Raw genomic sequence first — 12,654 nt, forward strand, 5'->3', positions numbered from 1 at the left:
CCCGCCCGGCGGGAACGACCGCCTGCGGGGAGGGACTGCTCCGGCGGGGCGGCTCCAGGCAGCCAGCGACCCCACCGAGCTATGGGCAACCCAAGACACCTCTGCACTCACGTGGCCCCAGGATCGTCCCACAGCCTGCACGCCTAGGGGCATCCCACACCCAGAGAGACCCCTGCACCCTCACACCCTTGGGAATAGCCTAGCACTCACACAGGTACACTCTACTCAGAGACACCGACCCAAATGCACCCCTGCGTGCACACAGCCCTGGAAGCAACATTGCCAGAACCTCTAAGATAAATCCTGCACTTACAGGATGCTGAGAACATCACCTGCACAGAGATGCAGGCAGAGGTTCATCCCTGCACATACCCTCCTGACTACAATCCCAGGTGTATGGGAATATAGCAGAAGATTTGACAAGGAGGTTGGTTAAATGTAAATACACTCAAGTGACTTGCAGCTGTCTGTAGAAAAAGCATATACATCACACTAATTGTTTTACTGACCTTGCATGCTTGATGAGTAGAACCTCTGTGTTAGGTAATATAGGCCTGTGAGAAACTCTAGGCACCTTATCACTATGTCTGAGATTCCTGCTTTGTTGTGAGAAAGAGCTTGAGGCTGTGCCTGCCTGAAGCCTTGAAATACAGGCGAGCTCAGCAGGCCCAGGGATCTTCCAGCAGGGCTGAACTTACCAGCACCTGCGTCCCCGCTGGTGTCACCTCTGCCTGGGAGCTTAGGTGTGACTTCGGAGGTCCCCCAGTAGAGAGGTAACTAAAATAAAACTTGCTCTTTGCAATGCATTCATGGCCTCTGGCTCTTCTTGTGAAGTGCCTGCAGATGTGTTCACACCAGGCGCCCAGGTACAGCCACGCACATTAACACACACAGCAACACTCAGCCCACTCACACACACTGTCCTGTCAACAACTGATGTCCATCACCACATGCCTGGACACCGGCCATGAAGTCAGCACAGCGGTGGCACAGTCCTCACATGGCATTACCAGCCCCCATGCACAGGCAGTGCTTGTGCACATGGGTAGGTGGTGAACATATCGTGTCCTCAGCTCATTGCCACATGTCATACCCTTGTCCCCTCTTTGCTCAAAATGAGGTCTCTCAAAGCAGGTACACATGCAATTTTTTGCTTGACAGCCCTCCAAGCATCGTCATTACCATGAGGTGGGGCTCCTGTCTTTCATATCCCAACACGCCTTTGTCTTAATCTCAGGACCAGATTTAACCCTGATTTTACAATGCAAATCCTCAAGAACAAGCAGTGAGATTTTACAGCAGGTAAAACAGTGCATAGCAGGTTTTCTTTGCTGGCATGAAGAAACTAACTCTCTTAGGCAGTTTGGTCCAACACAGAGTTTGAAAACCCTTATTAGAGCAGCAAGGTCTGGGCGCCCTTAAGAAGTGCCAGACTACCTGAGTGCCAATTCAACTCGCTCCTAGACTTTGGGCAGACACAGCACGTTTCATGTTCAAGATTAAAAATTTGAACCTACTCTTTATTCTTAGTTGAAGCTTGTTCTAGCAGTGGTAAAGACAAGAAGCGTTTTCTATAATTTTTTCTGATCCTAGAAATATCACCAGATCCTTTATCTAGGTAAATAATGCAAATTTTATCAGGACTTTGATTTCTGATACTTCTGACGTTTTCAGCTGTGCTTTATAGGTGATGTACAAAATAAATATACCTTAAACTTCCTTGTAAAGTCGGCATTGCTACCACAGTCTGGTATTCCTTTGTCGTGTTTTTTGAACGCCAGTCTCTCGGTTTGCCCGAGCTGCAAACAGCAGCATGGGTGCCACCTGGTGCCAGATAGGAGTATGAAGAGGTCTTAGGCTTTCACTGGGTTTGCTTAAGGATTGCTCCAAAGCTTTCTGTCGAAGATTATTTATATGCAAGTGTGCTGGTTTGACTGAAAGGGCGTTAATTTTCTTCATGCTGTTAGAAAACTTTATTTTTTGTAGCTAGCATGGTCATTGTTTGAATTTAGTTTGAAAACATGAAGATAGCACCCCAGGACAGAGTTAAGGTTTTTAATTGCTCTGGTCTGAGAGCCAAGGAAGTACGTTCTGAGCTCTGCCCCCAGGTGTGAGGCATCAAGGAAGGGGGACATAGATGGGGCAGAGCTTGACTGACATCCAGACTGATCAATAAAAATATTCTATCCCATTGGCATGATGTTTCATATTTAAGAAGAGCTGGGATCTTCTGGTCAGGGCGTTGGAGTCAGGAAAGAGACTTGTTCAGAGGATTTCTGTTTGGGAGTTTCTTTAGTTTGGCCTTTTGCCATCCTGCCATTTTGCAAAGGCCTCTGAGCCTTTCAGCTTTTTTCCCTCTTCTCTCTCTGGGATCAGCTGTTCGGGACCAGGTGCTGCTTCCTCGGACTGGCTGCTCGATGTGGACAGAATTCATGAGGAATTGCATTGAATATCTTTTATTTTATATTATATTTCCATTTTATATATATATATATATATATAAAACTAGTAGTATAGTACTGTTATTTTGTTATTTTATTAAACTGTTTTTTTCTCAATTCACAAATTTCTTCCTTTCCTTTTGATTCTCTCCCCTATTCGGAAGGAGGGGGGAGTGAGGGAGAGGGGGAACTGCACGAACAGCTATCGTGGCTATATTGTTAGCTTGCAAACCACAGACACACCATTCCCCTACTCCAGGATTTCAGAGGAATGCTTTTACAAGCATTTAAAAGCAAATGAGTTGTCAAAAAAACTAAGTATGAATTTAAATACTTTGGCCTGAAAACCTAGCTGCTTCATTTGCAGACCTTGAAATCTTCTGGAAATGGTGCCCTTCTCTGGTTTTCTTCCACGTAAGACTGATTTTCCTTTTCCACCATCAAGTTTTGTTTTTCTCATGTTTCACCAGACCACCACCCACCCTCAAGTTTTGACCCTCTTTTTCCTCAGAGAAAGCCATGGCCATAATCAACACAGTTTGGATGTAATCCAGCCTGGAGGCCACCCAATCACCTGATTCAGCTGACCTGCTGGGCAGGACAAGCACAACCCCAAATCTCCTTTCCTGCCTCCAAGAGAGCTGAGAGAGGAGAGGAGTTCCTGAGGTTTTGCAATGTCTACTTGTCCTGGCTATGACTTTCTGGTGGTGAAGGCTCTTGACTTTTGAGAACCAAGGGGTGTTACAGCAATTCTCATTAATAAGCATAGCACTTGAGTATGCCGGGAAAAGCTGGTGCTGGATGAAAGACAGTTTATGGGATTGCTTCCTTCATTCGCTGTGTGTCCGTTTGGAAGACCCTCATGCCATTCTGGAGTCCAAACAGCAATGCTGGAGTTGCCAGGTCTGAAGAAGTCCAGTTACTGTGATCGGCAAATGCCACCTCTCTATTGTGGCTCCCAAAGGCTTGCGCCTGCCAGGGCAGAAGAAGTAATTCCCTGCTGCAGCCAAGTCCCCTGGCAGTTGCACATCCTCCTGAAATCTGGAGCCTTCAATGGGGCAGTTGATAGCTCTTCAGCACTTTTTGTGCCCCACTGTGCCTGTCCCCACGCACACACCTAGGGTGGTACCAAAGTGCTGACAGTCACATCCTCCCCTACCCCAGGGCAGGGTGACTTCACCTCCACTCAGCTGGTGGGGCAGGAGGGGTAGGACCCTCAGTCAGTTGACATGGTCCTCAACAAAGGAGGTGCCCAGAGTAGCTGCAAATCTTCTGGACTATGTTGTAATGCCCACAACGGGGTCCTATGCCAAAGACCTCCTTTGAGTGGTCTTCTCAGAGCAGCAGGTCTGTGAACTGGAGCCCTTCCCTCAGACTGCAATGCCATCTAAGGAGACTTCATGGGACTGAGAGTGCCTCATCGCCTCATTTGGGTGAGTGGTTATTTACCGCACATATTCTTGAATGAGTCCTTGCCTAAACCAGGCAAGTGTGAGCCCATGCCTAACCCAGGCAAGTGATTATTTCTTGTGGGTATCCTGGAGTGAAAGGCCTCCAGTTTTGTTTCTTGTGAGTGTATGAATGCACGTTGTGGATCCTCATTATGTTGTCATACCCAAATAATCTCCTCAACTGATATCTGAACCTGTATTTTATGTTGTTGGCATGCTAACTAATTGTATAAACCCTGTTTCTAGTTGATTTATTGGCTACACTTTTCCGGCTAGAATAAAGTCTGTTTTGGAACTCGTTGTCCACCTAAAATTGACTTTTGGGGTGCCTCCATGACAGCCTTCCAGTCTGACCAGGCAACCTCACTGCCCTGCAAGAGATTTTAGCAGCTAACAGGCTCACCTGCTGAACAGCTGCAGCCCTAGGCATAAATTAAGGGTCTTTTGTGCTGATATCATGGCAGGCACTGAAGAACCAAGCCAGTAGTGGTTTTAGTAGATGGCGAGTTTGGCTGCAGGTATCTGTTGTGATCAGAGCTGTAGCAAAAAAAAAAAATCACAAACAAAACCAAAAAACCCAACCTCCTACATATTTCTGCTCCTATTCTTACTGATACCAGCAGTTATTTATTTGCCTCATCTTTGAATTCTGCCAATATATACAAGGCTTACTCAATGTGGCATGCAAGCCCTAGAAGTGCCAGCATAAAGCTGAGCACAGAAGGGCTGTTTGCAGGATGGGGACCTTTGACTGGAAGCTCTCAGACACAGGGTTTTTGTCCCTGCTGGGTTAAAGAATACTTGGCATCCTAGCAATCCCAGCTGGCTTTTCCACATCCATCTCTGGCTCGCTGGAGACAGACTGATGCGGTGATTAGGGACGACGCATACCAGGATGCAGACAGAAATTCACGCAGAGGCAGAGATCTTGTTCAGGAAGGAGCGCAGAGCCTGGCCAAGCCGAGAGCTGACCTAGGCCTAGGCTGCCTTGTTTATTCACCACTGACAATTTATAGGATTTACAGGTACAGGCCTGGACTAAGATGTTTACAAAAAGGTGCTTTTCCACTGATTGTTATTAAGAACACCCTAAACTCATGTGATGTTTGTCTCACTTGTTTTTCCACTCATTCACAGACCAGGTCCAAGGACATTCACACATCCCATGCACTTGGGGCGGTTATCCGGCCTGAGATACCATTCTCACGAGTCTGGGCTATAACTTTTTACACTTATGAGAAACGTACTTCACAGTAACCTGTCCAAGGCCCTTTATATATTATTATGTTAGCATTATGTCTTTGACTGTTCAAATGGTCATGTCCAGATGGCTGGAACTGCACATCTTGCTTTCCCACATTTTACTTTCCAACATTTCCCCCTTTTTTGTTTTAAACATCAGGTTCTCAATGAGCGCAGTAAGGACCCTGGTTTTGTTCTTCTTTGCATTCTGTATCATTCTCCAGATGATTCAGAGGACTACAAGAACAAACATCACACAAGCATATCCAATTCCCACAAAAACCCATATATGCAGATTGAGAGCTGAAAATGAAGTTTTAGGGTCTAATCACTTTATGCTATCAGATAATGGTAGCCATTTTGTCTTACAGTCCTAATTCTCACAAACTATGTAATTATTTTGCAGGGTACTGGCTAAATCCTAAATCAGGCCTTGTACATTAGCTAAGACTGTTATTTTACTTCATATCACTCATAAATGTATAATTCAATTTCAATGGTATTGCACATATTTAGCACTCTGATAACAGAAAATACAGGTTCAGATATCAGCTAAGGAGATTATTTAAATACAATATCATAAGAATAATGAGGATCCACAACGTGCATGTAGTCACTCACAAGAAACAAAACTAGAGGCCTTTTACTTCAGGGTACTCACAAGAAATAGTCACTCACTCAAATAAAGAAGTGAGGTGTCATTAATCCCAGGAAGTTTTCTTAGATGGTGTTCCTGTCTAAGGAAAGGACTCCAGTTTACAGGCTGCAGCTCCAAGAAGACCACTCAAAGGGTGTCTTCGGCGGGAACCCCGTTTCATAGTTTGGCCAGATGTGGCTGTGGGCATTACAACATAGTCCAGAAGCTTCTCAGCTAATCTGGGCACCTCCTTTGTTAAGGACCCTGTCAATTGACCGAGGGTCCCATGCCTCCTGACCCATCAGTTGGTAGAGGTGAAGTTTATTGACAACACCTTGGTACCATTCTAGGTGTATATATGTGGAGACAGGCACAGAAGGTGCTAAAGAGCCGTCAACCTCCTCATTGAAAGCTCCAGATTCCAGGGGAATGTGTACTGCCTCATAATCCAGCCTGTGACCACCGTCACCTGACAAACTACTTTGGAGTGATGGTACAGTCACCTCTTGCCTCCAAAGTCAAAAGGGGGCATTCTGTTGGTGAGTTTTAATGTCCACTGTGGATCATCATACCTTATGTGTCATTTTCTTATTGCAAATCAACCTACGATAGAATAATACAAAATACAACATTTACAGTTATTAACAAATATTGGAGAAAGCTGGTTAGCCATACTAATAAGGAAAATAAATGCATTGAAAGTTTTTTCCAGTTAGTCCCCAGTCCAAATAATGTAAATCTGTATCATTCTGATATGCTAGTGCCTCTTCCTTTGGTCTCTTCTGTTTCTTTGTTGCCCTCTGCTGCAGGGACAGATGCTTTATCTCTGGCATTAGGTCCTGCATCATGTTTGTCCAGCTTGTAGAAAGGTTTAACATATTTCGCAGGAAGCCACTTTGGTCCTGTTGGAAGAAGAAAACAAGCATACCCTCTTCCCCAGGTGATTAACTCTACAGGCCCTTGCTGCTGACTGTTGTGCAGGGGATCCCGGTATAAAACCTTTGGTCTCTGAGATAGTGAATGTGGAACATGGAAGTATTTTTCCACTGCTGTGATAGAGGAGGGAGGCATAGTACGATTCAAAAAAATTTAAAGTATATGTTGCATTGTCTAATTGTTCCTGAGGTGTCATATTCCCCTTTTTTTGTTTTAATAACATCTGTTTCAGTGTGGAATGTGCTTGTTCAATGATAGCCTGTCCAGTGGGAGAATGTGGAATACCTGTGACATGTGAAACACCCCATTGCTGTAAAAAATATTGTGTGGATCTAGCAGTGTATCCAGGACCGTTGTCAGTTTTAATCTGTTGTGGCACTTCCAATGTAGCAAAACAGCGGCTCCAGTAACACCGAACACCTCTGCTTTTCTCACTTGTATGCGCAGATGCACAAAGCATACTTGAAAAAGTATCTATAGAAACATGTACATATTTCAAATGGCCAAAAGATGAAACGTGTAGCATCAGACTGCCAAATGTCATTAGCTGAGAGTCCGCGAGGGTTAACTCCAAGGGAAGGCGAGCTTGTAATCAGACCTTGACATTCCGGACAAGAGTGCACTATGTCTCTCGCTTGCTCGAGAGTGAGACCAAACATCTTTTTTAAGGCAGCAGCATTCTGATGGAAGAAAGCATGTGAAGCCATAACAGTCTGGAAACAGACTGTAGCTACAGTATAAGAATCCGCAATTGCATTGTCTTCAGTTGTGGGACCTGGTAAATTTGTACGAGAGTGTATATGAGTAACAAACAGTGGGTGTTTGTGAAGCTGTAATGCAGTTTGCAGTGATACAAACATATCAAAAAGTTGCTGTTGCGAGATTTCTTTAAGAAAAGTGGAGGGGATGCACTGTAGGACCTTGACTACGTACTCAGAATCACAAACCAAATTTAGCATTCCATTGATTTCAAAAAAGTCTTTCTTTCTTTCCCACAATCTCAAAAACTAGCATGGTGAATTTACTAAGAAGTCTTTTACAACTAGTTACCCCAAGAAAAGTCTATTAAAAGATTTTTAGTTTAATTTCCCAGTTTCATTAGAACTATGGATCTGCTAGGGATGCCTTTAAATTTCACCCTCAGACTGCTCCATTCAGTATTACAACATCGCTGCAGTCGGGGGGGAGAGAAAATCCCCCTTTCACCACTTTAAAAGTGGGCAGCCAGGTTTTCCTTTTTTTTTTTTTTTTTTTTTTTTAATCTTCTTCCTGCAGTTCAGACACAGCCAAGGCCACGCAGGTGCCGTTAATTGCTGGTGCTAAGTGGGAGCTGCCTGGGAGCTGCCAGGGAGCTGAGTTTATCTTGCAGCTCAACACAGGCCTGAAATGTTCAAACAGTACAGCATAGGCCTGGGATATTTTGTGTTTTTATTTTCCCATTTTATTCCAGCCATAATACACTCTATATGCAATTCTAATTAGCTGAGCAATAGTTACATTTCTCAGCCCCATGTACCTTTTGGAATGTCTTACAGATGTCAATAAACAGCATATTAACTATCAATCGATTACTTTAATTTTCCTAGATCCAAATCAGGTCATATTCTAGCAACATTTAAATACAACCTCCTCGACGTTCACATCCATCATAGCATTTAGTTTTCTTTGCCATACCTCCAACAAACACACAAATTCAATGCGAATCAGAGTTTAACAACTTCAATTCTTTTCTGGTCTCAAAATTATTAAATAACAATAAGAGCAATTACTCTAATGTATAAGGATGCATCCTAAGGGGGAGCAAGGTGGTATTTTAGTAGCGGAACTGGTTCCCATTTTGTAATTATCTCCCCAAACAAAATTGTTTTGGTACCAAATATAAATATGCAAATTAAAATGCTGAGCTCAGACATGAAAACCAAACACCAAGTTCAAATACGCAGATAGATCACAGTTACACTAATTCAAGACAATATCTCAATTTTAGCATTGCACCTTTGGGCTGCTTACTGCTCAGCCAGGTAGAGGCGCCGCTGGGTATCCCTGACAAAACAGGTCAGTGCACGCTGGAGCCCCATCAGCACCCGCCCCCCCGCCAACACAGCAAGCTTGACTAGGCAAGGCTTTTATTAGTGTCTCATTTGGGGTGCTACAACTGTTACCCCAAAACCAGGATTCTTTACTTGGTGTGCATACACAAGAGCCAAATCCAGCACATCAAGATGAGACACAGCCTATCACAGAGTTGCGCAAGTCTGGATATTGGAATAAAGGTAGCATGCTAGAACGAAAAGTAACAGCTGTCACACACAAAATCTTATCATCACATTCACGCAGTAAAGAACTGAATCATGAGAAAGAACTCGCGATCTTCTGTATAATCACAAAACGCACGTTTTGAGTCCATGGATTCTCACTATTTAACAGTCTATGAACTTACTGTACCATATAACAGACAAAGACCAATTAAACTGTAATATGCTTAAACAATACCTACAAAGAAAACAGGTTAATAAGGAAAAGTATCTCGCAGAGTTCAGCAAGTTTTCTATGACTTGTGTGTTATCAGTTAATTCTCTCCCAGCTTGTTGAAGTTCAAACCATTCCGCCTGTAAAATTGTCTGAAATGATTCAATGATCTCTTGTAGAGTTTTATTTTTGTCCTGCTCTTCTCGCTTTAGAAACAACAAAGTGTTATACTTCAAGGTTCTATTCTCTGGAAACTTTTCCCAATCATCGAACTTGCACAGCAGCCACCATTTATTACAATATTTCACAAGATCTTCCTTCCTCATATTTCCAAGTGCTTTCCTATTTTCTAAAACACCTCCCAATACTAATTTCTTAGGAACATGACTGAAAACAGTCGTTCCTGACCCCATCTTGTAAGTAAAAACCATGAGGGGTGTGTTGGGGGGAAGCACGGAGCAGCTTGCGGCATGAGTGGGAAAAGTGGGGAGAAGGCTTACAGTGCACTTATACAAACAATATCACAAGGAAACTAATGTAACAACAACCAATAAAACAATTAACTCTCATTCCTGACAAGCTGCTTGATTTTCAGAAAGGCAATACACAGAAGCAGGTATTCTGTCATGTTCTGGTGGTTGTTATGGTTTGTATGTAACTGGAAAGGTGAAAGAAAAATCGCCACGCTCCATAGCCTTTTCACGGCATTTTGCATCACCCCTTTGTGTTCTGCTGTCTTAGTCATGAAGGGGTTACTGTGTGCTGTATAAGCATCATTAAAATCAGGCAAAGGAGGTACTGAGGGCAGAGTTTTAGACTCCTGACCCAGCTCCACACAAATTCCAGCCTTATCTTTACACAGCTGTGATGGCATTAATGATGGATATAAAACTAACTCTTTTTTGAGATCTATAGAGCCTGACTTAAAAGGATGAGTGCTGTCAAGACTCAAATAATTAGCAACCTGCTCATTTGTGTTTTTCTGTCCATCCTCCCCATTTGCCCTTTCAGTATGTGCTCTGCTGACTGAAACTGCGATAGTGCAGAGTATACAAATCTCCAAGTATATGTAAACTATTGGGAACTGAATTATTTTGTGCATGTAGCTGTTCCCCGACCTGTTTCCAAATTTTACTGTCAAACGTCCCCTCACTCGGAACCCAAGCACAATGCTCTTTCACCCATACCAGGAGCGAAGCTACCTGCTTCTCAGGAGTATGATACCCAGAAGAATGTAATAGCTGCAGTAAAACCCGCAAATACAATTTATGTTCCTGAGAAGCGGCTTGCCCTATACTAATGCAATCCCACAGCTCTCTCGTTCAACGAGGACTGCTTCTCCCTATCTATACTGTAGGGATTCATGTGGCCACAAATAAAATTTACTCACCCGTCAGATTGCGTGGTCACTGCCAAACACACTGTTCGATGAAGAGCTTCCAGGGGTCACACACTCACATGGGGCACCATTTGCGGTGATTAGGAATGATGCATACCAGGATGCAGACAGAAATTCACGCAGAGGCAGAGATCTTGTGCAGGAAGGAGCGCAGAGCCTGGCCAAGCCGAGAGCTGACCTAGGCCTAGGCTGCCTTCTTTATTCACCACTGACAGTTTATAAGATCTATAGGTACAGGCCTGGACTAAGATGTTTACAAAAAGGTGTTTTTCCACTGATTAAGAACACCCTAAACTCATGTGATGTTTGTCTCACTTGTTTTTCCACCCATTCACAGACCAGGTCCAAGGACATTCACACATCCCATGCACTTGGGGGTGGTTATCCGGCCTGAGATACCATTCTCGCAACTGTGGGCTATAACTTTTTACAGTTACGAGAAACGTACTTCAAAGTAATCTGTCCAAGGCCCTTTATATATTATTATGTTAGCATTATGTCTTTGACTGTCCAAATGGTCATGTTAGTATTGATCTTCCTTTATCGTCCAGATGGCTGGAACTGCACATCTTGCTTTCCCACATTTTACTTTCCAACAGACTGAAGCCTCAGCCTTCAGGTGAAGCCATCTTGGTTAGAGTTGGGATGCCACCAGGCAGGCTAATCCCAGCTGCAGCCTCCACATCACAGCAGCTCTCCATGGGCTCATTTTGCATTTACCCCACTGACCACCTCCTGCTCTCTCTGGTGTGACAGCCTGGAGAGCACCCGTCCTGTACCACTGGGGAGAGAGAAAATATCAGGGGATTTCTCTGCATGTGCCCCTCTCCAGGGCACAGATACTCCATGGTCATGCACACTGATGCCCTCTGACCACTTTGCTTTGCCTTTCTATCTTTTCTATCAAAGCAAGTATTTGACATGAGATATATTTCCTAATTGCTCGTCCTGTTATTTTTCCCTTAGTGACCTAAAAAGGAGAATAAGATGGTGAAATCCATGACTGTCACTTCACTATCATTGTTCTACTCCTAACCGTACTTTCCAGTGGTCTTTCCCACATGATGTGTACACAGCTGATATCTGGCCCCACAAAGAAAGGCAAGACCAGACAAAAACGTCATTATAGAGCCAGGTATACATTGGGCTGTGTTAGAAATCTTCCCAAGTCACAATTAACCCAGATTTTAATAAAATCTTTTGATCATTTTCAGCCATATTTGGGTATGCAGATGAAGTTGGACATGTTCCCAGGTGACTGTTCCAGTGGGTTTGTGGGCCCATTCAGCTCTATCTGCAGAGGAGAAGGCTCAGTAGACTGTCATGGTTCTGAGTGCACTAATAAGCCTTAAAGGGCCTTACCAGCCTCACTGGGGTTCTACCCACACCCTGTCCATGGGCACATGAGCTCCATTTCAGCTTAGTCTTCAGTCCCTGCCCGAGCAATGTTGTGCTGATCTCCAGCTCAAACACAGCTGTACCTGTCCATGGACGTGACCTGTGGATGGACTTCTTGGCTTGAGCTTGAAGCTGCCTTGTCAGTATGGGCTTAGCTGGGAATCACTGGACAGTGTCTGAGCCAGGCTACCCTCACTGGACCTGATCCTGGTCTGTAGATTGACTACCTGGCTTGACTTCACACCTACCTCATCACCACCACAAACCTGCCTGTTGACTTGACCTCTAGGTTTAACCTTACTACAACCACTGCATCTACCTTGCTTGATTACTGAGATACTGGGCACTGGCTGGGGAGGGCCTTGTCTTGTTGGCAGGCCTAACTTCAGATTTAGGAAAGGGACTTGTCCAGGTCAGTTTGGAAGATCTCCAGGGATCTCCTGGGAAAGCAGTTTTTCATACAATCACATTTACATTGCAACTTGTGTCTCTTTAACCTGAATTGAAAGGAGAAGGCAATACCACTTGATGAGCTGAAGTGGAAGTCAAGGGAGAGCTGGAGGCTTCCTAACTTTCTCAGTTGTTTCTACTAGGCAACAGCCTGCCCATCAGTGAGCCTCTGCTACATGTGGACACTGCACCCAGGGTTTCAGTACCAAGCTGGAGAGGATGGAAGAGTTT

The sequence above is a fragment of the Patagioenas fasciata genome, chromosome 3 (assembly GCF_037038585.1).
Source record: "Patagioenas fasciata isolate bPatFas1 chromosome 3, bPatFas1.hap1, whole genome shotgun sequence".
NCBI classification, from domain to species: domain Eukaryota; kingdom Metazoa; phylum Chordata; class Aves; order Columbiformes; family Columbidae; genus Patagioenas; species Patagioenas fasciata.